Source organism: Rhinoraja longicauda, chromosome 10, assembly GCF_053455715.1.
Source record: "Rhinoraja longicauda isolate Sanriku21f chromosome 10, sRhiLon1.1, whole genome shotgun sequence".
NCBI lineage: Eukaryota > Metazoa > Chordata > Chondrichthyes > Rajiformes > Arhynchobatidae > Rhinoraja > Rhinoraja longicauda.
In genome coordinates this window covers 57,477,983-57,505,745 of record NC_135962.1, presented here as the reverse complement: position 1 = coordinate 57,505,745, position 27,763 = coordinate 57,477,983, and the positions used below count along the sequence as shown (strand labels likewise).

The 27,763-nt window shown below is 43.3% G+C and overlaps 1 protein-coding gene across 4 annotated transcripts in view; it reads left to right on the top strand.

Annotated features, from left to right (window-relative positions):
* ston2 (stonin 2) overlaps positions 1 to 27,763 on the top strand; it is an 88,038-nt gene that overhangs the window by 42,651 nt on the left and 17,624 nt on the right. The window contains exon 2 of one of the 4 annotated variants that reach the window (XM_078406918.1): positions 20,481 to 20,509. The exons of 2 other annotated variants lie outside the window; for them this stretch is intronic. The gene's annotated coding sequence lies outside the window, so the exon portion shown is untranslated. Of the gene's footprint in view, positions 1 to 12,891; positions 12,984 to 20,480; positions 20,510 to 27,763 lie in introns of those variants that run through there. One more of the 4 variants, XM_078406917.1, reaches the window with a different exon arrangement.

Genomic DNA, 27,763 nt, shown 5'->3' with positions numbered 1-27,763 from the left:
GACCCAAACAGTCTTTTCAGGTGAGGCAGAGGTTCACTTGCACCTCTTCCAACCTCATCTATTGTATCTGCTGTTCCAGATATCAACTTCTCTACATCAGCGAGACCAAACGCGGGTTCGGCGATCGTTTCAATAGACAATAGACAATAGGTGCAGGAGGAGGCCATTCGTCCCTTTGAGCCAGCACCGCCATTCAATGTGATCATGGCTGATCGTTCTCAATCAGTACCCTGTTCCTGCCTTCTCCCCATACCCCTGACTCCGCTATCCTTAAGAGCTCTATCCAGCTCTCTCTTGAATGCATTCAGAGAATTGGCCTCCACTGCCTTCTGAGGCAAAGAATTCCACAGATTCACAACTCTCTGACTGAAAAAGTTTTTCCTCATCTCAGTTCTAAATGGCCTACCCCTTATTCTTAAACTGTGGCCCCTTGTTCTGGACTCCCCCAACATTGGGAACATATTTCCTGCCTCTAATGTGTCCAACCCCTTAATAATCTTATACGTTTCGATAAGATCTCCTCTCATCCTTCTAAAAGCCTCAACACCTTCGTTCAGTCCGCCTTAACCAGCCTAATCGCCCGGTGGCTCAGCACTTCAACTCCCCCTCCCACTCCCAGTGTGACCGTTCTGTCATGGGCCTCCTCCATTGTCATGGTGAGGCCCAGTGCAAATTGGAACAGCATCTCATATTTCGCTTGGGCAGCTTACAGCCTAGCGGTATGAACATTGACTTCTCCAACTTCAGATAGTTCCTCTGTCCCTTTCTTTCCTCTCCCCTTCTCAGTTCTCCCACTGTCTTCCTGTCTCCTACTACATCCTATCTTTGTCCCGCCCCCTCCCCTGACATCAGTCTGAAGAAGAGTCTCGACCCAAAACGTCACCCATTCCTTCTCTCCTGAGATGCTGCCTGACCCGCTGAGTTACTCCAGCATTTTGTGTCTACCTTCAGTTTTTCAATTGCAATCAAAACTGCAGAAGATGGAATTCTGAAATAAAAATAAATGCTGGAAACATTCAACCGGTCAGGTAACATTTGTGAAAGAGAAATGGTTAACATTTCAAGGTTGGGAGTTGGTAACTTATTTTGAGAACTGCTGTTCACAAAGAGCTAAGTTTATGGAATCCTTGTATATGAGAGAATGGATCCTATACTTAGCATCCACAAAATCCTCTACCAATCTGCCCTCAGAGGACCCAACCAGCTTCTGTCGGGTAATTCCAGACAGTTTTTAATAAAGGAATCTCATTCAAGATTGTCCACCAAATGTGATTCCAGTTACTTGAATACCAGGATTGTTATTACTTTAATACTGTGTTAGCTCCAAATTTTGCAACAATTGTACGCATAACATTTTGATTTTTTGGTATGATTCACATCACAAAAACATGTGGGGTGGGAGAGAGAGGGGGAAATGGTCACATTTTACTTTATTCTTACTCCCAGGTACTTTAGCGTTATGTTGTTTCACGCTGCCATTTTCCTGCTGCCGGAGTACAAACAACGGATAGTACGGGAAGCGACAGTGACGAGGGATGTAAAGCGGTGGGCTGACCATTCAGAGGCCATGCTGCAAGATGCACTGAGCGAAGTCGACTGGAATATGTTCCAAGCAAGTTCCAGAGACGTAAATGAGTTTGCGGAAGCGGTTACGGACTTCATTGCCACAATAGCCGATACCATCATCCCCACGGTAAGGGTCAGTATCTTCCCTAACCAAAAACCCTGGGTGGACAGGTCTATTCGCGTGGCCTTGAATGCTCGCACCGCTGCTTACAACTCCGGCCTGGCATCCGGCAACATGGTCCACTACAAGGGAGAGTCCTACCAACTGCGAAGGGCAGTGAAGGATGCAAAAAGGAGGTACCGGGACAAGATGGAGTCACAGATGGAGCAGCAGGACACCAGGCGCCTTTGGCAGGGGCTACGGACTATAACTAGCTACAGGTCCAGCACCCCCTCAACCGGAAGTGCCGGCTCCTCCTTAGCTGATGACCTGAACTCTTTTTATGCACGGTTTGAGACGGGTAACACCACCAGCTCGCCGTCTAAAAACAGCACCGAAGGGGCGCTGGCTAGCGAGGCTGGAGGGGGATCCACCCCCGGGGATGTGCACACATTCTCGGTGTCCGAGCATGAGGTGAGGTGGGCTCTGACGCGTGTGAACACGAGGAAAGCTGGAGGCCCAGATGGTATATCTGGGCGAGTACTAAAGTCTTGTGCTACTCAGCTTGCTCCAGTGCTCACCACAATATTCAACCTCTCCTTGGTAAAGTCCGTGGTCCCTGCATGCTTCAAAAGATCCATCATTGTACCGGTGCCAAAGAATGCCTCTCCAGCGTGTTTAAATGACTACCGACCGGTGGCCCTCACCTCGGTTGTCATGAAATGCTTTGAGAGGTTAGTCAAGAAGCACATCTGCGCCCTCCTTCCTCGCAACATGGACCCACTACAGTTCGCATACCGTCCGAACAGGTCCACGGATGATGCGGTCTCCCAGGTTCTACACACCGCTCTCTCTCATCTGGACAGCCAGGGGGGCTATGTGAGGATGCTGTTCATTGACTTTAGTTCAGCATTCAACACAATAGTCCCCAGCAGACTGGTTGAGAAGCTGCTGGAACTGGGGCTTGGCACCCCTCTGTGTACCTGGGTCCTGGACTTTCTCACTGCCAGGCCCCAAGTGGTCAGGATGGGGGAACACACATCTAGCTCTCTCACCCTGAACATAGGATCCCCCCAGGGCTGCGTCCTTAGCCCCCTACTGTACTCCCTGTACACACATGACTGTGGGGCCAGGTTCAGCTCAAACTCCATCATCAAGTTTGCTGATGACACTGTGGTGGTGGGCCGGATCCCCAACAACGATGAGAAGGCCTACCGGGAGGAGGTGGCTGATCTGGCACTCTGGTGTCAGGACAATAGCCTCCTCTTGAATGTCACTAAAACAAAGGAGCTGATTGTGGACTTCAGAAGGGCTAAACATCCAAGGACGTACACGCCACTGGAGATAAATGGGTCTACTGTGGACAGGGTGAGCAGTTTTAAATACTTGGGAGTCCGCATCTCAGAGGATCTGATGTGGGCAACGCACATTGCCGCACTGGTGGGTAAGGCTAAGCAGCGCCTTTACCACCTTAGACAATTGAGGAAATTCAGAGTGTCTCTGGGGATCCTTCATTGCTTCTACTCTGGGGCAGTAGAGAGCATCCTGTCCGGCAACATTACAGTCTGGTTTGGGAACAGCTCTGCCCAGGACAGGATGGCCCTGCAGAGAGTAGTGCATTCGGCAGAACGCAGCATGGGAACTACACTCATCCCCCTGCAGGACTTATACATCAGGAGGTGCAGATCCAGAGCAAGCAAGATCATGAGGGACCCTTGCCACCCCAGTAACGGACTGTTCCAGATGCTACGATCAGGCAAACGCCTCCCCACTCTGCGAAAACGGAGAGGATGAGACGGAGCTTCTTCCCACAGGCCATCAGGACTGTCAACTTTTATAACCCCAGAGACTAAATTTTTGTCGACACTAATAGTAACTTATTAACTTTATTTATATGCTGTAACTGTAATTCTTTTTTGTGCACAACCCGCAGGCATTGCCACTTTCATTTCACTGCACAGTATGTGTATGTGACAAATAAATTTGACTTGACTTGACTTGACTTGGAGCTATTTCCTGTGTGTTGTTGCTTCACTTACAAAAAAAAGGCCTCAAGGCTTGAAGTGCAGATGGATTCATTGGTGGGAAGTCTGGTCTGGGTGTACAGTAAGAGTTCTAATGTTGCATAAATTCTAAACTCATAATGTAAATGTTTAAATGTAATCCAAGCAACTTCCTACATAGCTAACGTAGAGCATCCTATTTATTCGCTACTCTTTGGCTTCGATGAAAGTGAGCATTTTCTGTGTTAAAAATAATGGCATCCTGTATAATTTTACAAAACATACAAAAAATGCACCAAATCAGCCTAGCATATACTGAATCCAGCATGAAGTACAACTCCATTAGTGTAAAGGCAAATTCAGTTAAGGAGACAGTTTGCTAGAGAATTCGATTCGACAGTAAAGATTCTCAAAAGAGAATATTTATAATTAGATCAAAATCTAAGCCAATATCTATGTAATTTATGCATATGAGCTGTACTCATTTTCGCACATACATGTGCATATAATTATGTAAATCAGGCAGTGTCCTGAAACTTGGAAAATAAAGATGGCACTGGGTTTGTTCTCAACACGAGCTTTACTTCTCTGACTAACATGTGCTAAGTTTACTTTTATCGTAAGAGGGCACAAAACAAAACAATTTTTTAATTGTCCATTAATGGGAATAATATCTGCATATTAGTAAATCATTAACTAAAAAGATGCTTGGGTTGAAAAGATGCGTGATCCATATCCCTCCATGTAAAATTGGACCAATATAGCTTTTGTAAAGATTACACTTGGAGTTTTTATTGTCAGTGGGGTGTAAAACAGTGAAAATTAAATCAACTGCCATTTTTCCAAAATAAAGATCAGGTCGTCTTTACTATTAATGTCGAATCAAGTATCTTGATTAAGTTTATAGTTTCACCATTTAACTCTGAATTTGTGAAAAGGGGATTTCTCTTCGTTAAGATAAAACTGACCACAAGTCTGCAGCAGGCTCTCTTCAGCAATCTAACAATTACAGTTGATAGCGCACAATCAGTATGTTATTGAAAGGGGGAGATGTCAGTTTTGAAGAATAAAACTGTCTAAAGGAGATACCTATCCAGAATTGTGTGTGGGGTGGGTCTGACTAGATCCAGTTCCACAAAGCTTTCCTATTGAATGGAAGTTCTGGTAGATAGAAAGAAGGCAGGGAGTGTTATTGTTAAGAGCTCCCTTTGATCAGAAGATGAACGACTTAGTGTGATTCAGTCCCAAAGTGAACTGAACAATTCCTTTGGATTTGTCACAATGCACAGAATACATAGACAGATTCTATTTAGCACATGCTGACCACAAAAGCATCCTTTTAATGTCTCTAATTTATTTCAGTGATACTCTAAATACCACAGATAACTTTCAGGGGTATTTAGAAAAAAATTATGGAAAAATGATGATGCTTATCAAATCTGTTTTCCGAAAAGCTGTCTAATAAAGGTCAACACATTTAATATCAACGTCACTTGTCCATTTAATTAAATTTGCCAGAGGCTGTCCTGTGCATCAGGGCAGCCTTTGGCTGTCTGACAGAGTATTTGAAGATCAGGACCTTAAATCTCACTGAAAGGTTTTGATAGAGGTTATTGCCTATCAAGGATCACTGAAGTTTGCCTTCTAATTGGCTTCTGAAGCACGGAATACCTGAAGCCAGCAGCGTAAGAGCACAGCGTTGAGGCTTTACTTTTATATTCAGTTAGCTCGGAGGGGCAGGCACAGACACAAAACAGTCATTCTGTGCTCTGTGATGTGACGAGATTTAAGAAAAGTTATCAGAGGGATAATAAAAGGAAAATAAATGATTAGTAGCTGGGAGATCCATTAAGCCTTGGCGGACTGAGTGCAAGTTTATGCTTGACGATATTGATGTATAGAATGCCACATTGGGAATATCCACTGCATTTGGTGTTCCCAATTAGTATCCTGTAAATTGGCAAGACCAAGCATAGACTTGGCGACCGTTTCGCCAATGACTTGTGCTCGGTCCGCCGAGGCCAAATGGTTCTCCTGGTTGCTTAACCCCCTCACCTTTATACACCTATTAGCTTCCAGGCTTTGTCCTGTCCCTCTTCTCTTCCAACATTTCCCCTCTTCCCCTACAATTTGAAGAAGGGTCCCGACACGAAACGTCACATATCCATGTTCTCCAGAGATACTGCCTGATATGCAGAGTTACTCCTTTATGTCATGAATTTCAATTCATTGCCAATGGAGATGCCTGTAAATGTTGACACAAACCTTTGTTCTGCATTTCACAAAGCTGCTCCAATGAAAAGTGGAATCCAATGCAGAATTCCAGTTTTTGGAGTTCCTTGCATTTGGCAGAGAGCTTGTGCACTAATTATAGTTCATGTAACTGTTTTGGGTATCGCTCCTTGCAATGTGATGAATTCAGGCATCCAACTTTCCCTTAATACTGATGATATTATGAAAGGAAATGGGTATTTTCCTGTTATCAATTTGATAAGCTCTGTCCACCAGTGGAGCCACCGGGGAGATCCTTTACCACTCCAACTTCCCAAGTCCTGGACCCTGAAATTGCTGTTTATAGACCTCTTGAAACTATTCACAAGCACACCGTCCAACATAAGCCCTAGAATAAAATTCCTGCCGCTGACACGGGAAGCTAGAACTGCTGGTTCTATCCTTTGTACTTGAGCATGCAGTTAGAAATGGCATTGTCGAGATTAAATCTGAAATACTGAATATAATATTGGTCTCATTATTTCAATATATTATGTGTAGAAGTAATTGAGATTTTGCTAGATTAGTACATGGACAGTCTGGGTTTATCCTATGTGGATATCTTGGATATGCTAGATTTGTTCACAAAATGCTTGGATATGCTAGGCTTGTTTCTTAAGTTTAGGTAAGTGAAAGGTGACTTGATTGGGGCAGAAAAACACCTTAGGATTCCTTTCGGAGTCGATGTGGGGAGCATGTTTCCACTTTATGGGAGGATCTAGAATTTGGGCTCAATTGGGCAGAGCAGGGAAATTCCTTTTTCTAGTTTGTATGCTCATAAATGCAAACTGGGCAAATTCCCGTGTGGTGCTGAGAAAGTGGAGGTGCCAAATTTCAGGTGACACCATTTGCTCATTCATATGCATATAAAAGACCTCACAACATTATTCAAAGAGTTTCTCCAAATGTCTTGATTAACCTCGCCTAACACCGTGAAAATCTGGGGATATGGGGAGCAGGCAGGCATGGGTTACTGATTGTGGATGATCAGCCATGATCACAATGAATGGTGGTGCTGGTTCGAAGGGCCGAATGGCCTCCTGCACCTATTTTCTATGTTTCTAAAAGTAGATCATCAGGTAAAATGTTGATGCAAGAAATTGCAGATGGTGATTTACCAAAAAAGGCACAAATATGTGCTGGAATAATACTCAGCGGGCCAGACAGTGTCTGTGGAGAGAACTAATGGGCAACATTTAAGCTCAGGACCCTTCTTCAGATTGATTGAAGTAGGTGGGAGAAGGGTTCCAACCCAAAACATCGCCTATCCATTCCCTCCGCAGATGTTGCTTGACCGGCTTTTTGTTTAAATTTCAAAATTACTTCATTTGTTGTTTCAATTTGGGGCATTTCATGATCCTAAAAGGAACAGTATAAATGTTTTATTTAATCAAGTACTATTATAAGTTATATAAGAAGATAACTGCAGATGCTGGTACAAATCGAAGGGATTTATTCACAAAATGCTGGAGTAACTCAGCAGGTCAGGCAGCATCTCGGGAGAGAAGGAATGGGTGACGTTTCGGGTCGAGACCCTTCTTCAGACTGTTAATTGGTTGTATTTTTTTTCTACAACCCAACAAAACATTTCAATTAATTTTTAAATTTCTAGCCATTTATTGTGATTGCAAGATTTTTTTGTTTAAATGTTGCAAATGTTGTTGCTGGTGTACTCAGAAGAAGATACTATTAAATTCAAATAAGGCTTTTCTCATCTAAATATTAATAATTTCCCAATTGAAAATCCTGTTCAAAGCCCACTGTTGGGTCCTTTTGTTTCTGCTGCATTGAAATGGATATTTTCATTGTGCAGTCACCACAGCATTGCTGTGAGTAAAATGGCCAGTACCTTTTACAGACTGACGTGTTTCAACGTGCTTATGAATAGGTGAGACGGATATGTTTTAACTTTGCACATTCCAACATGCCCTCGGAAGCCCAAGGAAAATAGAGATTAAATGACGGGGCAGCTGGATGGTAAGATATAAACTGGTTTGTCTGGATTCTGTGTCCTTTACCTCTGCTTAACTAATGAAGCAAACAGGTGGAGCCTAATCCTGCCAACAAACTACTTCCTTTTGGACTAAATTCTAATAGTTTGCGAGACTGTGAAAGTACCAGTATAAATTCTCATTAATCGCTGTATCGTGGCAGCCGTAAACATTCCTGAATCTTTGACATTGGCCGTTAAATTAACTGCTATGTTTACTGTTTGAAAAAAGCTTGAAAGCACCTACCACCAGATTCAGGAACAGCTCCTTCCCTGCTGTTACCAGTCTGCTGAATGGTCCTGATCTCCCAACCTATCTCATTGTGGCCGGTGAACTTTTCTTAATTTGCAATTTACACTATATACTACACTCTGGTATTTTTCTCTTTGAACTACCTGTGTACTTGTGTATTGTCTTGTGGCACTCGTGTTTAGTATGATTTCACTGGATAGCTTGCAAACACTTTTTCAGTAAACATGACGATAATATACCAATACTTTGTGTGCTTCCGGTAAGCGGGGAATTTCATTGCGCCCTGGTGTAAAAGATAATAAGCTAATCTAAAACTGAACTAAATTTCCTCAAATCTTTTGTTGAATAATCATGGATTTGGATTTAGATTTATTTAATGCTTTATTTTACATTTGACATCGCAATACAGATTTCTAAAATTGAGATTTAAAATATAGATTTTTACTGAAATATGGAATAAGGTTACTTTGATAAATCTAATATTTTAATCAAAACCTTAAGTCATGCCAATCTTTCAATATGTACATTTATTGGAACTTTGAATACAATTATTCTGATTAAAAACCTAAAATACAAGATGTGTTTCTGTTTTCCTGAAATATTGTTTGTTTTGGTGTACACAGTCAAGCTTCCATTTTTAATGTGGTTACATTCTTGAAAATAAATGTAAATTGTGGAAAATATAGGTTCCCAGCCTACAAGCTGACATTGGGTGGCACAGCTAGTAGAGCTGCTGCCTCACAGTGTCAGTGACTTGGGTTCAATCCAGATCTCGGTGCTGTCTGTGTGGAGTTTGGATGTTCTCCCTGTGACCGCATGAGTTTCCTCCGGATGTTCCGGTTTCCTCCCACCTGGCAGGTTTGTCAGTTATTTGGCTGCTGTAAATTACTCCTAGCGTTTATTGATTAGATAAGAAAAAGTGGGATAACATAGAACTTGTGTGAACGGGTGATTGATGGTCAGTGTAGACTCGGTAGACCGATGGGCCTATTTCTATACTGTATCACAAAACAATCCCTGATTTATCCATTGTAGGCATTTACTACAAATCTAATGGAATTCGTTTTTACTACCAACTCTTCCTGATGTTGGACTCGAGTTAGAATAAAGTTGTTGTGGCTAAAGTGAAAATTCCAAGAGTTCACCTAGGAGATTGGAGTATGGAATGATCAGATGTTATTGTATGGTGGTGGTGTGAGCATACAAAATAAAATCTGATGATGGTCAGTTGTTTGACTTTATTCTACCTTTTGTAAACATCCTTGTAAGGAGCCTGTACGCATTCATACTCTCTCCTGAATTTCAAGTTTCTGATTTCCTTGGCCAACTGGACACTCCTATCCAGACGTTGTAGGAAGGAACTACAGATGCTGGTTTAAACCGAAGATAGACACAAAATGCTGGAGTAACTCAACGGGACAGGCAGCATCTCTGGATAGAAGGAATGGATGACGTTTCGGGTCGAGACCTTTCTGAAGTCTGAAGATTTCCGTGCAATCCGCACATTTTTTTCTAATATGCAATGATGTATATTAGCTTTATTACATTCAGTCTCTTTTATAGTTACAACACATCCGGGAATGGTGTAATCCTTTCATTACTGGATCATTGTTAAGTTTGCATATCTGTTCATGATGATATTGGATGCGATGCCAAATGTGGCCCGTAGTGTAAATGTTGCTTTTATAATATTGAGTGATGTGTGAGAGGCAATATTATTAGGGTTGTGGTCCTGAATAGCTAACTCTGTTTCCTATACTTTTGAATTTCAGATTTCCAGCAGTCCTGCAATTATTTTTATTTTCAATGATCAAAATCAATTAGCAGTAAGTGAGAGAAAAAATGATTAAAATCCAGGTAGAATTTGCAAACATTACACAATCTATGCAGTTCAGTAAATAATATATGTGCATTGGAATTGATTTATGTAAATACACATGAAAAAATGTTTTTGAAGTGTGGGTATCTTTAAAATGTTGACACAAGGAACTGCAGATGAAGGAATTTTATATAGAACACAAAGTACTGTAGTATCTTAGTGGGTCAGGCGGCATCTCTGGATAACATGGATAGGTGACATTTCGGGTCGGGATCAGTCTGAAGAAGGGTCCCTACCCAAAACATTGTGCATCGATATCCTCTAGAGATGCTACCTGACCTGCTGAGTTACTCCAGCACTTTGTGTTCTATCTGAAAGATATGCATGCTTTTCTTGTAGTAGAGGTTTGCCATATTTTGGTCTGTAGTTGCATTGTGCCATATTATTTGGAAGAAAATGAAATTATCAATTTTTTTGTGACGGTTAGATGTCTTTGTAGCGCCATCACTAATATATATAGCTCATGTATTTACGATTCAACAGCTGGAGTAAGTGAAAGCTTTTTCACATTGAATAAATTGATCTTTTCTAAAATATACCTGGTCATTTAAAGCATAACTAGACCAAGTGGACCCAAATCTCTCCTGCATTGGTGCAACCCCTCTCTTCTCCCCTCCCCCCCCCACTCCCTGCTCCCCCTTCCCTCCTCCCCCCTTCCCTCCTCCCCTTCCCCCCTCCCCTTCCTCCTTCCCCCCTCCCCCTCTCCCCTGCTCCCTCTCCCCCGCCCCCTCCTCTCTCTCCACTCCCTCCCCCCTCCCTCCCTAGGAGATGGATTTAAACTTTAAAATGTGAATAACTTTTAAAATATAACACCGATTTCAATGAAACTTCCATTAGCACCAAAGGGACGATGGTGAGTAAGGTGGGCCTAAAATGGTGTACCGTTTTGGCTGTAGTTCAGGAACAAACAAACAAGAGTTTTAGTATATAGATGTAGTAAATTTTGGTTCAATTCTTAACTTTCATTGTGCAGCAAGGAGATCATTGTTAGTTGGGAGAAGATAACAACAAAGCAAACAGATAAAATGTAGTCGGAGACAGTAAGACTGGTCGGAGAATTGGGAATGGGGAGGGATGGAGAGAGCGGGAAAGCAAAAGTTTCTTGAAGTTAGAGAAGTAATGTTCATACAGCTGGTGTGTAAGCTGCCCAAGCGAAATATGAGGTGCTGTTCCTCTAATTTGCGCTGGGCCTCACTCTGACAATGGAGGAGACCCAGGGCAGAAAGGTCAGTGTGGGAATGGGAGCAGAAGTAAGGGTTTACCAACCGGGAGATCAGGTGGGTTTAGGCGGAGTGCACGGAGTGCTGTGCTCCCTTCCCATTCATTGTAGCTCCATTTCCCATGTTTCTTTCTGCATACTGGAAACATCTAATATATTGAATAAAAATTAATAGGAAAAACATTGGATTGTTGTCCTTGGAGCATCAGAGACTGATAGAAGCATAAAATTATGGGAGGCACAGATAGGGTAGACAGTCAGACCTCTTTTCTTTGCATGGAAATGTCAAAGACTAGAGCGCCTAACTTTAAGGTGAGAGTGACAAAGTTTAAAGGAGTTGCACGGGGCACGTGTTTTATGCAGAAGGTCGGGGTGCCTGGATCATGCTTTGAACAGAGTGTTGGTGGATAGTTCAATAGTTCAATATAGTTCAAGAGTCCTTTATTGTCATGTGTACCCTGAGGTACAGTGAAATTTGATTTTACCAAGTCATGCCAAAAAAAAGCAACAAGATGAATGCCGCTCCATTGGTCTTTTTTAATGTACTTGATTGTTCCTTGATTGTGTTTCTGTGGTTCCTACCACTCGCTGGAGCGCTGATTCTCACACTCCACTCACTGATGTCCCAGGCTCTTTTTCAACTGATCAGGCTTCTGTTTTCCACACCCCATTTAAATTCACCTGGTTCCACTGGAAATGTTATTGTAATACTATGTAACATCTAAATGGATGAGAATGTCTCTTGATTTTAATACATTTAACAGCCTGGAAAATGTGCTAATCTGGTATTATCAAATTTACAAAAATGCTGGATTATTGGAATTTTAATAAATTTACACTAATAATTTTCCATCTTATCTTTTAATGGCATAGGCCTTCACTGAGAGCTTCTTGAAATTTTGACCTTCTCTTTGTGATTTATCCCACTGAACTGTGGCACCATGAATGGGCTAAAGCTCTCAGGGCCCTTTCTTCTCCAGCTCAGCTCACAGCTCTGTTGCAACACATTGTCAATTTTCAGTGTTTGCAGTCATTCCAGGCTTTCTGCTGTGGATAGCTGTAGACTAATTGCATTGTAGGTCTTTCCTTTGTTAGGTTGCTTGCTTTCACTCCTACAAAGATTCTTTACTCCCACATCTCGTTTTGCTGAAAGCAATTTATAAAAATGTTATCAGAATCTGTTTTCTCTGTTCCTCTTTACAATGTTACATTTGCAGAATGTGATTTAGAACAGTTGATTAAATAATCATTAAAAAAATTGTCTGGCTCGGGATTCTTATTTGCAACGCCTAAGTTGAAAAATATAGTTATATTTGTTCCTGCACTGCCAGCAGCATGCAGCAGCTACACCAACAGTTTCTTATTTAAAGTCTTAATGGTTCTGGAAACTTAATGCAGCAATGAAGAAGTGTTACTAAACTCGTCTGAGGAGTATTTGGGGAGACTGAATCCTGCAAAAAGTAAACTCGCTTTTACCTTGAAAATCTTATCTATCTTCTGTGTGGGTGTGTCTTGTGTTGTCTTCAAATCCATGACCTTAGCAGTTAAATGCTAGCCTGTCCCAGCAGACAGGCAGCCGCAAGTCCTTCTCATGCATGCAGTGTGCATAATTCATCACATGACAAGAGAAGTGTCGGAGAAGGATCTGCTGGGAACCAAACTACAAACTTGCAGAAACAGACCTGAACAGTGTCAATCCCGAGTAAGTATTTTAGCACCTTTGCTCAAATAACCTTCTAACCCAAGAGTTTGTTCTCTGCAAGCATATTTGCTGATAATCCAGAGAACATTAGACTTTTGGGTTTGTATAAATTTGTAACTCTATAGGCAATTAATTTTAGAGCTTAGATTGAGCACAAGAAAGTGGGTGTTCTTTTGCGTTTACATTGATAGAGATAAGTTTAAGAGCTAATTTTTCATACCTTTTACTAGATAATGTGCTGTGTCCCGAGTTGTGATTTTTAAAGCTGTTTTTGTCTTTTTTAATGAATAGAAGTAGAAGCAAACAGCTTGCATGGTGTGAGTGCAGCATAGCACAGGGGCAAATGTTTTAATTGTCTCATGGGTTTGTGCTTTGTAAAAGACTTATTTGGCACCTCCTTACGGATTGCTTCGGTTTGGATACAAATTGTTTTGTGTTTTGAGGAATAGACAAATAATTGTTTGTGGGCATCGCAGGAATTTTAATGATATCAGTACTTTTCTGAATCTTGTGTATTCATGGAGACTTGTGTATTCATGGAGTTGATGTATTAGCCAGCTGGAAATGTTAAAAAGACTGGAGAGGCTGCAGCTTGATCTGAAAGAATAGAGTTGCTGGCCTGCATTGCTACCGATGCTTAGCAACAGATTCAGCTTCATTTTTCTTTCTTGGTTTGTTTGAAACAGCTGAAAACCCTCATAAATGAGTACGAGAATGAGAAACATAAATGTTTTACAATGCAGCCATATCAGTCTCCAAAAGTAAATGTTTTTATCATCAGAGTTCCCAATTTCTTTTGCGTATCACATCAGTTGTATTTTACGATAAATGATTTAGAAAGGATCAATGATAATTGTACATTTTTTCCCCTTTTGATACCGTCATTTGTACTTTGTACAGAACTTTCATTTCGGAGAGCACCGCATTTCAACAACTGTTTTCAATACCACTCTGCGTTGGTGTGTTTTTGGTTTTATTACCAGAAGCAAGGTGAATAATCTAAAGGCACTATAACAGGGAACGGGGAAACAAGGGGAAAATATAGGCTCTTCATTGAAAATGTTGCCACAATGTGGTTGCAAGGCTAACGAAGTAGGAGGATATTTGCATTTTGAATATTGATGCATCAGAATCAGAATTACCTTTATTGTCATCCAAAAAAACCCCAAGTCTTTTGGACGAGATTCCGTCACCCACAGTCCAACAATAAGAGCAATAAAATAAACAATTACACACACAACCACAAACCAACACAAAACAAAAAAAAGAAACATCCATCACAGCGAGTCTCCAGTCAGTCCCCTCCTCACTGTGATGGACGGCCAGAATGTCTTTTCTCTTCCCCTGCCGTCGTCTCCCTGGGTCAGGCTGTTGAAGTTGCCACGTTCCAGGCCGCGCCAGATGGTGAAAAGTCCGCAGCGGGCCAACCCAAGCCCCGCGATTAAATGGATGAGCTGAGATTTGGTATTTGATGCTGGGAAATGATGAACAGAGACTCACTGGGTTAGAAGTACATAGTTGCCTGCCAGTATGTGGTGAGGTAGGCATATGGCATGCTTGCCTTCATCAGCTGGGCATTTAATATAAAAGTTGAGACATCGTATCACAGTTATACAAAATATTAGTTTGGCCACACTGAGTGTTGTGGGCAGTTGTTGTCACCCCACTGTAAAAAGGATGTAATTAAGTTAGATATGGTGTAAAAAGATTCACAAGAATATTGCTGGATTGGAGGGCTTGAGTTATCAGGAGAGTATAGATGGGCTAGATTATTTCCCCCTTAGAGCAAGAGGCTGCAAGGTGACATGACAGAGATATATAAAATTATGGGTAGACACAAAATGCTGGAGTAACTCAGCGGGTCAGGGAGCATCACAGGAGAGAAGGAATGGGTGGCATTTCAGGTCGAGACCCTTCTTCAGACTCTTCAGACCCTTCAGCCAATCAGTCTGAAGAAGGATCTCGACCCGAAACGTCACCCATTCCTTCTCTCCTGAGATACTGCCTGACCCGCTGAGTTACTCCAGCATTTTGTGTCTACCTTCGATTTAAACCAGCATCTGCAGTTTTTTTCCTATAAAATTATGGGATGGGGTAGATAACCAGTGTCTGTTTCCGACGGTAGGGATGTCTAAAACTAGACAGCATAGGTTTAAGATGGGAGGAGTTTTAAAGGTTACAGGAGATCTGAGTGGGAAATGTTTCACACCAAGGGCAGTTATTATCTAGAATGAGCTGGCAGGGGAGGTGGTGATATATGTAGGAATAGTAACAAATTTAAGCGGCATCTGGACAGATACTTGAATGAACAACGTAAAGAGGGATATGGAATTAATGTAGATCAATGGGATTAGTAAAGTGTGCATGTCTTTTTCTACACATAGTATTGTGTGCATGATGGTCTGAGTAGATGCAGTGGCCACAGAACCTGTTTCTACGATGTATAACTACGATGGACCTACTGGTCTGCTTTGAAACTATATCTGCCAGTAATTCTGTGATTCATTTTGTGATTCATTTTAGTTTAGCTTTTCAGTTTTAAAAACGAGAACTGAGATTGTTTCTCAATTTCCTGACTCGGCAGGTCTGAGTGGTGTCTGTAAGCTTGTCTTGTATTATGCAGGCATGCAGTTTGGAAGGTGGATTTTGAGCTTCAAGGCAGAAATATGGCTGCTCTTATTTTCATTTGCCTATTCGTCTGCATTGCTGTTGGGAATGCTTTATAACATTTTTTTCACAAAGTTGCATCTAAAAGCATTGAAATAGCTCGCATCAATACAGGATGCCAAAGTTATGTTAAGAGCCATCCCATGTTCCAGTAATCCTAGTTCACCAAATTCTGCGAGAAAATTGTTACCATTGAATGGAAGGAAGTCTTGCACGAAGATAAGTGGTTAAGAGGGTCTCTCAGCCCTTGTATGCTGTGTAAATTTATGATAAAACTATAATTAATACTTGCTCTTTTCATCCCACCTCTTTATAATTAAAATCATTGTCCTGCATGATCCGTCTTGACTTCTGACTTTTATCTCTTAACTTTAATCTGCATACTTTCTCACCAAAAATTATGGAAAGTGTAAAATAGCATAGACTAAAGACCTGAGCTCACAGCATGCATGACATGCTTATACAAGTTAGATATGCAGGTGGTGAAAATATACTTTTGCTTCATCTACCACAGGCTTCCTTTTGAAATTAGATACTTTAATTTTTTTTAATTAATCATCCTGAAAAACCTATTTCTTTTTATTCTGCTGGTTCTCAGAAGTAGATGAACAAAAACATCCACAAGTATGTTTTACTGACTAATTGGTCTCTTTTGATGCCGTGAGCTCAATTAAATTGGCTGAGAATAGCAGAGATGAAAAGAAATCTGTAGCAACAAGGAACTGGAGATGTTGGTTTACAAAAAAATACACTACTGGAGTAGTTTCAGCAGAGCAGGCAGGAGTGGTTTCAGCAAGTCAGGCAGCATCTCTGGAGAACATGGATAGGTGACGTTTCAGGTCGGGACCCTTCTTCATACTGATTGTTGAGGGGGGGGGCTAAAAGCTAGAAGAATGGAAAGGCATGATAAGGCATGGCAGGTTTAGAGGTGGTGGATGGGTGGACAAAGGCCAGAGTTGAAAAGACAGAAGGTGTGAAACAAAAAGATTGAACAGTTGTAAATTGTGAAGCTTGGGGAAGGAATGTAGGTGGAAGGTAATGGGATTGGGGGTGGAGGAAGAAGGAGAGGGGTTGGGGGATGTTTTGTTGTTACCTAAAATTGGAGCATTCAATGTTCATACCTTCAGGTTGTATACTATCCAAGTGGAATATGAGGTGCTGTTCCTCCAGTTTGCATGTCGCCTCACTCTGGCAGTGGAGGATGCCCAGGACAGAAAGGTCGATATGGGAATGAGAAAAGGAATGAAACTGGTTAGCAACTAGGAGATCCAGTATGCCTTGGCGGACTGCATGCAAGTGTTCAGCGAAATGGTTACCAAGTCTATACTTGGTCTCGCCGTTGTACAGGTGGACACATGAGGAACATTGGGATGCAATGGATGACATTAGAGGAGGTGTACATGAACTTCTGTCTCACCTGGAAGTACTGCTGTGGTCTCTGAGTGGTTGTGAGGGAGGAGGTACTTTTCCTGCAGTTGCAGGGGAAATTACCTGGAGAGGGAGTGGTTTGGGTGGGAAGGGATGAGTGAACCAAGGATTTGCAGCTGGAGTGGTCTCTGCAAAAGGTGGAAAGGGGTGGGGATGAGAATATGTGACTTGTGGTGAGATTACTTTGGAGGTGATGGAAATGTCGAAGGATGTTGTGTTGGATGTGGAGGCTGGTGGGGTGAAAGGCGAGAATGGGAACCCTATCTTTGTTCTTTCTGGGGTGGGGGGGAATGAGAGCAGAACTATGGGACACAGAGGAGACAAGGATCCATCGATGGCAACAGGGAGACAACTACGTTTACTAAAAGAGGACATCTGAGATATCCTAGAATGGAAAACCTTATCTTGGGAGCAGATTTGATGGAGACAGAGAAATCAAGTAAGAGGAGAGAAGTGTCAAAGCTAATCCAGGTGTATTTGAGGGCTGGATGGAAGTTAGTGGGAATGTTAATGAACAAAGAGTTTTGCACGGGTGAAGGAGGCAGCCTTGATGCAGTCATTTATGTCGTCGAGAAAGAGTTGGGTGATGGTGCCAGTGTGTGTTTGGAACAAGGACTGTTCGATGTAACCAACAAAAAGTCAGGCGTAGCTGAGGTCCATGTGAGGACCGATGGCGACATTTTTCACTTGAAGAAAGTGAGAGGAGTCAAAGGAGTTGTTGAGGCTGAGGACAAGCTCCGTTGGACAGAGGGGTATGGTATTAGAGAGAAATTAATTGTGTACTCGGATCAAATGTACTATTGAAAAACTGATAAGATAATCGTAAAATAATGGTATGCATATAAATGACAGTGGAGTGCAGGTTAAATTGATTCAGTTCAGTTTCAGTTCAGTTCAGATTGCACATTTTATCATTCTTAAAGCCCACACATCTCTCTCTATTCATTTCAAATTAAACTGCCTTTATTCTTAAAGGAGAATATGTGTGATTAAAATAGATACAAATCCTGCTGTTAAGTTAGATGTGGGTGTCTTGTGAGATTGAGCGGCACTAAATACAACCTGCTGTTGCTCTGAAGATTGGCCCACAGCAGGGAGCTCACACTGTTGGCTTTGCAATTAGGTCAAGAAGCCAAACTTGTTTGTTTTCCTTCCAAAATAAATATACAAAAAGGCCAGGTATGTCTGCCAATAAAAGAGGGAAAAATCTTTGACAACAAGCGTGCTGTTGCTATGTAGAGTTCAAATGTAGGGCTCAAATGTTTGTAAGTTACATCGTAATGAAAAGTAAGCATTACGATGTAACAATTTGTATGATGCATACATCTAGCTTTTTCCTGCAAAAGTTCAAAATCTAATGCATGGAAGCCTTGAAATTGTCACTACTTTTAAGTCAAAGAACAATGAATTTGTCAAAAAAGACACAAAGTGCTAGAGCAACTCAGCAAGTTAGGCAGCATCTTTGGAGAACATGGATACAATAGACAATAGGTGCAGGAGGAGGCCATTCGGCCCTTCGGCTGATCATTCCCAATCAGCACCCCGTTCCTGCCTTCTCCCCATAACCCCCCGACTCCGCTATCCTTAAGAGCTCTATCTAGCTCTCTCTTGAATGCATTCAGAGAATTGGCCTCCACGGCCTTCTGAGGTAGAGAATTCCACAGATTCACAACTCTCTGACTGAAAAAGTTTATACAAGCCTAGTCGCTCCAGTCTTTCAACATATGACAGTCCCGCCATTCCGGGAATTAACCTAGTAACATTTTGGGGCAGGATTGTTCTTCAGATTGTCTTTTTTGTAAATCAGCATCTGCACTTCCCTGTGTCTCCGGTAAATTAATCAAAGTAATATGTGAAATTTGGACAATACCTTAGTTAAGTGCATTGTTTAAAAGTACGTAAAATACTTTGTGGCCTTAATTTTAGAAAGAGACTTCGAAGCAGCAAAATAATTAGCTTTGTAGATTAAAAAATAAAGCAATTATATTAGTAGATATAAAATTGCCCGTTTATTCTCACTAAATTAATTACAAGAGAAAATTGTCAATATTGATAAAATAGCAAATATTCCACTCTCAATGGTGCCATGGCACATGGTTGCAGCAGAGCAATGAGATTTATGTTCTACCTGCAAAGGTGATCAAGGTCAGAGTTACACTGAGATTTGAAATCCAAAATGGAAAAAGTGTTTTAGTTCCAATATGTTTTTTTAGATCATCGCGTTAACGTAAGATTTTTAATGTAAGCATCAAATTATCTCAACACAATGAAAAAAGCCTATTCTATTTAACAAATAAGTATAGTTGGTGTAAAGATTTTACATCTCTCAATATGCTTGCTCTAATTTTAAGCTAAGATATTAAACCATGCATGTTTAAATTTCTTAAAACTTGGAGTTTTTCTCATAAAGTATAGTGTCATCTGCCTCAAATGAAAATTTTACAATTAATTTTTAAAAATTTTAAATTTGAAGTAGTTCGCAATTCCATGTGTAATTTTAAGGAGATAATCTATCCTAATGCAATATTTTCTTTTGAAATGTTGCTATTATAAATGTATTTTTGTAGAAGTGGCTACTCTTGTGGCCTTGTAAGTAGCTGATGGCATTGAAGAAAATTCTAATAAGAAAGGAAGGAAGGTTGTATCAATTTTTTTGGTGGGCACTGTTCAACAGCAAAACTATCTGGCCAAAGGCCAAAGAAGAAAATACAATGCAAGCTCTGTTGAAACTAAATCATTATGTACTGTATTTAACAATTGCAACAACGCACTTCCTTGATGACCTAGTGGATAAATACATGGAAAGATACTGACCCATGTGGACCAGGAAAGGGTTCTAGTTCAGATCCCAGGATTGTAATGCCATTGTATTCTTCCAAAAAGGAGTAACTTTCCAATATTTTTTTTAAAATTCAGAATGTCAAGAATTTTCATTAACCTGCATTAATGATTAAAGACAGATAGCCCCCCAGGTAATGAACAGGTTCTGTTTTTACACATAAGTTGGAACATGCACAAAAAATCTCTCTCTGGCAATCATACTTTAACAGTAATATAATGAATGACCACAAAACACACAAGACTGCTACTGAAGAACAACTACTAAATGTAGACAAAGAGAGAAAACAAGTTCTGTTGCTTGTAGGCATAAACAAGTTCTGTTGCTTGTAGGAATAAACATATTCAGACCTTTGAATTTAATAATATTATGGGAGCTACCTGTGTCCATTAGTTGAATGTTCAAAACTCGTGGGTGGAATGTATGAATAATGTTCAATTGATCTGTCAAATCCCTTGAAATAGATATGAAATTTTAATTTATGAAGGGGAGGATAGTCCAGCAGTCCGTGTAATGATTGAATTGTGCAAAAGGGCTTTATTAATTTGCAACATTACTTTCAGTGGAAGGCATTGACTGAGTGACTTAAAAGGTAAGTAACCCAATAGTGTATAGCTTTTACAATGGAGAACAAACTGATTACTTGTTCCTGCTGCAGTCATTACCAACGTATTAAAAAGATGAAATTATAGCATGTAACACACTTTTATTTATATATATGTGGAAATTGAGTGTGTATGAGCAATAAAAGTAAAATCCAACCTAACTACGGTCATAGTCGTACAGCATGGAAACAGCACATTTGTCCATGCCGACCAAGATGCCTCATCTACACTAGGCCCACCTGCCTGCATTTGGCCCATATCCCTCTAAACTGTTCCTGTACATGCACCTATCCAAATGTATTTTAGATGTTGTTACAGTACCTGCCTCAACTACCTCTTCAGGCATCTCGATCCATAGACCTACCACGCTCTGTGAAAAAAGTTCCCCTCTTTTCCTTCTCACCTTAAACCTCTGGTTCATTATTTCCCTACTCTGCACAAAAGACTCTGTGCACTTTTTCCATACCTCTATAAGATCACCCCTCTGCCTCCTGTGCTCCTAGGAATAAAGTCCTAGTCTGCTCTACTCTAGAGCTCAAGTCCTGGCAAAGTCCTTGTAAATCTTCTCAGCTTAACATTATCCTTCCTACACAAGGATGACCAGAACTGAACACACTATACCAAATGCAACCTCACCAACATTTTGTACAACAGTAACATAACATTCCCGTTTCTATAGCTTTTGCCAATTAATATTTGGATTGTTTGATGAGGACATTTTGATTTATGCTGCAATGGAATTAAAGACTGTTGGAACTGTAGCAGGAAAGTTTGTGGTGGCCTAAAATATTTCTGTGCACAATGTTACTATGTTTAGTTTCAGTGCAATTTTTCTTTTAGTATAATTGTATTAGCATGTTAATTTACCCTGATGGTAATTGTTTTCCTCATTTCCTCAGTTCACTGTGCAATTTATACATTGTAAATATTAAATTAAAAAATATTTTCAATTAGTAGTAATCATTTTCAAGTTGCTGAACTCAAAATTTGTGTTTTTTCCGAGTGCAGTCAGGAAAAGCAATTATAATTATTTCAATTTGGCGTGTGTATTCAATTACTGTAAAACTAGGTTGCGATCAATGTCAAGTCAGAAGTTAAAAGAATGCTGAAAGAGTATATTTTGTTTTGTTAATGAGTTAAATCATCGTTTTTAAACCTGCCATACTTTTTTGAACTTTTAGAATTGCAGTAACGTACATGAAATATTAAACTTAACAGTAGCTGCCTTTGTCACAGTAGGCTAAGGATTCAAATAAATAGTAGAAAAAAGATTTAAAGGCTGGCAAGTGACTATTTCTTTTTCAATCTATATCAGATTATTATAGAACAGTACACTACAGGAACAGGCCCTTTGGCCAACATGGTGCCAAACAAGATGCTAGGACAAACTCTTATCTGCCTGCACACAATCCATGTCCTTCCATTTCCTGTGCATCCATGAGTTATCATATCATGCTGTTATAGCTTACTGTGTACAATTGGTCATCCCATTTGCTACATTACAACGGTCATGTAGCGACCATAGAGAATGGTCCTGGTCGCCGAACCCTCAGATTGGCCAGCAAGGTCACATGTGAGCGCGACCGTAGGGATTGGTCCAGAGAGCGACATCGCTGATTGGACAGCGTTGTCATGTGCGCTTTTGGCGCCCGAAAAGAGTTAGTTCGGAGACGTCTTCGAAGAAGACAGTGAGTTTTTGATGGTTGTCCGTTATCTTGTTGTTAAACCTTTGTATACGAATATTGCTGTCGCAATAAACTTCTTCCACAAAGGACAAGTTTCCGGACTCGCCATATTGGTGACCCCGACGTGATCTGGGCGATCACCGACCATGGACGAACACGACGCCCCGTTGTTGGATGCTGCGCATGGCACACCGGAGTTAAGCGCAGTAAGCGTTCACCTTCCGTCGTTTTGGACACATCAACCACAATCTTGGTTTGTCCACACCGAAGCCCAGTTTCATTTGAGAAACATCCACAGACGCGACGAAGTATTACTACCTCGTCAGCGCTCTATCGCCGGAGACGACCACACGAGTGATGCGGTTCATCGTAAATCCTCCTGCGGAAAACAAGTACGAGGCCATGAAGGCACTGTTACTACGAACCTTCGGGTTCCATAGGCATGATCGCGCCAAAAAACTTCTGCACCTACCGGATCTCGGAGATCGACTGCCGTCCGTTCTCATGGCCGAGATGATGATGCTGGCCGGTGAACATACGGATTGCCTCATGTTCGAGCAGGCATTCCGAGAGAAGCTTCCCGAGGATGTCCAACTGCTGCTCACGGATTGTTCTTTTAAGGACCCAGAAGCATATGCAGAAAAAGCTGATGCGCTCATAGCGGCCAAATCGAAGGGGAGTGGTTCGATCAACAAGGTCTCAACATCAGTTACCACGCCACAGCGACATCAAGATGGCGCCGCGTCTCCCGCCAGTCGTCCAAAAGCCCGCCAAAAAGATCCGCACAAGCGCGGCTGGTGCTATTATCATCTACGATGGGGTAGAGAATCCCGCAACTGCCACTCACCTTGTACTTTCGCGGGAAATGCCTCGGCCGATCGTACATAGGGGCAGTTGCGATTGGCCAGAACCGACGCCTCTACGTCCGAGATCGATTCACGGACACAGAATTTTTAGTGGACACGGGAGCCATTGTCAGTATAGTGCCGCCGACCGACCTTGAGACCAGATCGGGTAAGACAGGTCCTACCCTCATCGCGGTTAATGGCAGCCCCATCCGCACGTTCGGTACGCGGAAGATGTCCCTTGTGTTAGGCCTCCGCACGTATGAATGGCCATTCATTATAGCAGACGTCAGACAAGCGATCCTAGGCGCAGATTTTCTCTGGGCCTTTTCACTGGTCCCCGATGTCCGCGGTAACGACCTCCGACCCTCCGCCAGCGAGGAGCCAGTCGCTCCGACAATCGCCTCCCCGCCCAGCCCTACTGTCCAGGCCGTCGTCGCGGCCCCTGACTCGTATGCTGAGGTCCTGGCGGAGTTTCCAGAGCTGCTCATCCAGCGTTTTGACACCCCTTCGGCCAAGCACGGCGTGGTCCACCACATTCGCACCGAGGGCCCTCCCGTTTTCGCTCGGGCCAGGAGACTACCACCAGACAAACTGGTGGTGGCACGGGCGGAATTTAGGAAGATGGAGGAAATGGGCATTGTCCGTCAGTCCGACAGCCCATGGGCCTCGCCGTTGCACATGGTCTCCAAGGCATCTGGGGGGTGGAGACCATGTGGCGATTATCGGCGTCTAAATGCTGTCACCACGGCTGATTGCTACCCCATACCGCACCTGCAGGACTTTTCGTCTGGGCTGGAAGGGGCGGTGGTGTTCTCCAAAATCGATTTGGTGCGAGGATACCACCAGATTCCGGTGCTGCCGGAGGACATACAGAAAACTGCCACGATTACTCCGTTCGGGTTGTTCGAATGGTTGCGCATGCCTTTCGGTTTAAAGAACGCGGCACAGGCTTTCCAACGACTGATGGACCGTGTGGGTCGGGGTTTACCCTTTTTGTTTATTTATTTAGACGACATCCTGGTCGCCAGCCCCTCAGTGCAGGAACACCAGGTCCACTTGCGGAGTGTGTTCCAGCGGCTCCAAGACCACGGGCTAATTATCCAACCCTCCAAGTGTCAATTCGGCCTCCTCTTGATTTTTTAGGGCACAGAATCACCCCTGCCGGCGCCACCCCTTTGCCCGAGAAGGTGGAGGCTATCCGGGCATTTCCCAGGCCCACCACAGTGAAAGGGCTGCAGGAGTTCGTAGGTATGGTTAACTTCTACCATAAGTTCGTTCCGGCAGCTGCGCGGGTCATGCGCCCGCTCTTCCAGTGCCTTGCGGGTAAACCGGTAGAGTTGATATGGTCCCCCGCCGCAGAGTCGGCTTTTACAGCAGCTAAGGCAGCCTTGGCAAACGCCACCATGTTGGTCCACCCGAGCCCCTCCGCCCCCACGGCCCTGACGGTTGACGCGTCTGACGTGACGGTGGGTGGGGTTTTGGAACAGCAGGTCGGTGGCCGTTGGCAGCCCTTGGCGTTTTTCAGCCGGCAACTAAATTCGGCTGAGCTGAAGTATAGCGCATTTGACCGAGAGCTTCTGGCCCTCTATTTAGTGTTCGTCATTTCAGGTATTTCCTTGAGGGCCGCCCATTTGTGGCCTTTACGGACCATAAACCATTAACATTTGCATTTTTCAAATTGTCTGACCCATGGTCGGCCCGCCAGCAGCGGCACCTGACTGCCATCTCCGAATTTACCACTGATGTCCGTCATGTCGCGGGTAAGCTTAATGCCGTTGCTGACGCCCTGTCTAGACCTGCTTGTTCCCCCATTTCGGCGGTGGACTGCGAGGTGGATCCCCAGGAGCTTGCGGAGGCACAGCTTCTGGCGGATACCGCCTCGGCATACCAGTCCACCACTTCGGGGTTGAAGTTGGCTCAGGTAGCCTGCGGGTCGGAAGGCACAAAAGTCTGGTGTGATGTTTCCCTTCCCCGTCCCAGGCCGGTAGTGCCGCCCTCCCTTCAGCGCCGGGTTTTCGATGCCATTCACAGGCTGGCGCACCCGTCCATCCGCTCCACCTCTGCTTTAGTAGCAGCTCGGTTTGTCTGGCATGGCCTACGTAAACAGGTAGCGGGTTGGGCACGTTCCTGCGTTCCCTGCCAGACTGCTAAAGTCCAGCGCCATGTCCAACCCCCCGTACAGGAGTTTGAGGTCCCAGCAGTTCGTTTTTTCCACATTCACGTGGATTTAGTCGGGCCCTTGCCTTCCTCCCGGGGCTACACCCATCTCCTCACGGTGGTGGATCGGTTCACCCGGTGGCCAGAGGCTTTCCCATTGTCCGATATCTCGGCAGCCTCTTGTGCCAGAACTTTGGCCCTCCATTGGGTAGCACGTTTCGGGGTTCCGGCAGTTATTACCACCGACAGGGGGCCACAGTTCACTTCGTCCCTCTGGACCACGCTAGCCGAGCTGTACGGTTCCCGGTTACAACACACTACAGCATACCACCCCCAGGCAAATGGGCTTGTGGAGAGGTTCCACCGTCAACTCAAGGCGTCCCTCAGTGCAAGGCTTGAAGGCCCGGACTGGGTAGACCAACTCCCCTGGGTCCTTCTGGGCATCCGGACTGCTCCTAAGCAAGATCTCGGTGCTTCGTCCGCGGAGCTAGTGTATGGCTCGCCACTTCGAGAACTCGGGGATTTGTTTCCGGACCCCCCAGACCAGCTGCCTCCAGTCCCATCAGTCTTAGCATCGCTCCGGGCACGGGTGGGTTCCCTGGCCCCAGTTCCGACTTCACGTCATGGGTGTCCCATGGTACATGAACCGCCTTCCCTGAAGGACTGTGAGTTTGTGTTTTTGCGAAAGGATTCCCATCGTGCCCCGTTGCAGAGGGTCTATGAAGGGCCGTTCCGGGTTTTGCGTAAGGGGACGGCTACCTTCACCTTAGACGTGGGCGGCAGGAGTGAGCTCGTCTCGGTGTCCCGACTTAAACCTGCACACTTGGATCCGGATCAACCAGTCCTGGTCGGCCAACCCCCTAGGAGAGGCCGGCCTCCGTCAGTTCCGCTCAGTCCAGGACCCCCCGCTCCGGCTGTTCCTCCAAGTCCGGAATCTCCGGCTCCTGTGGTTCAGGCGGCCCCTCTCCTTACTCGTTATGGTCGCGAAATCCGGCTCCCTGCTAGGTTCCGTACCTCGGGTTCTGGGGGGGGTCATGTAGCGACCATAGAGAATGGTCCTGGTCGTCGAACCCTCAGATTGGCCAGCAAGGTCACGTGTGAGCGCGACCGTAGGGATTGGTCCAGAGAGCGACATCGCTGATTGGACAGCGTTGTCATGTGCGCTTTTGGCGCCCGAAAAGAGTTAGTTCGGAGACGTCTTCGAAGAAGACAGTGAGTTTTTGATGGTTGTCCGTTATCTTGTTGTTAAACCTTTGTATACGAATATTGCTGTCGCAATAAACTTCTTCCACAAAGGACAAGTTTCCGGACTCGCCATAGTATCTAATTTAAAATCAATTGATGTTAATTGTATTCAGTTAATATGCAATTAACTGAAAATATTTGTTTTCTCTCTTTATCTGCACGTACACTAGGGAAGAAGTGCACAAGTTTATTCAAGGGGCTCTTTTTATGGAATTATAAGACATGTAATGATTTAGCCTCCATATTCTATCTTTCACTTAGCAATATATGTTTAACATTTGGGACAAAAAAAAACAAAGTGCTGGAGGAACTCTGCAGAGGACAGACTGTTTGTCATCCAGCTTTCTCCCAACTAATCCAGTCTGAAGAAAAGACCTGACCCAAATCATTGTACCTCCCTTTCTCATGACAGATGCTGCCTGATCTGCTGAGTTCCTCCAGCACTTTGTGTTTTGCTTAAGATTTTAGCATCTGCAGTCTCTTATGTCTCCATTTGGGCCATCTTGATCTTGTGATAGGTATTACAATGGTCATTCTTTAATCGAGTGTACTATTTCAACTCATTGGTTACAGGGACTGTTCATACTCCGGTTATGCAGTTTGGTAGGGAGAAAATATTGTTAAAATGTATTATCAAATATTGTAGAAATCAAAGAACCAGTTTTCAAATTGTAGAGAAATTGTTCGTCCAACAAGTTATTACTTAAAACCGTTCCAATGAATGCCAACATAACTCTGAGGATCAGCATCTGATTTCCATCAAAGGTATTTATTTCACAAAATGCTGGAGTAACTCAGCAGGTCAGGCTGCATCTCAGGAGAGAAGGAATGAGTGACGTTTCTGATTTCCATCGGAGCGATACATGCCTTGAAACTCAATATTTAATGCAACAATTGCAGATAATTAGCCGTTCCGGTTTGTGGCAGAATTGGCTAGTTTGATATAAGTGCATCCAGCAGTATTGTTGGAAACAAGGAGCTGCCATTGCTGGTTTACAAGTAAGACATCAAATGCTGGAGTAACTCAGTGGGCCAGGCAGTATCTCTGGGAAACATGGGTAGGTGCTGTTTTAGGTTGAGACCCATCTTCAGACTGACTGGGGGTGGGGTGGGGAGGAAGAAAGCTAGAAGAAAGGGGCAGGACTATGCCTGGCTGGTGATAGGGGGATTAAAGGTGATTTGTGCAACCCTTTGTCCTGCACCTCTCTTTTAACATTCTTCCTTCCTCAACAGTCAGTCTGAAGGATCCTGAACCAAAACATCACCTATCCATGTTCTTCAGAGATACTGCCTGCCCCGCTGAGTT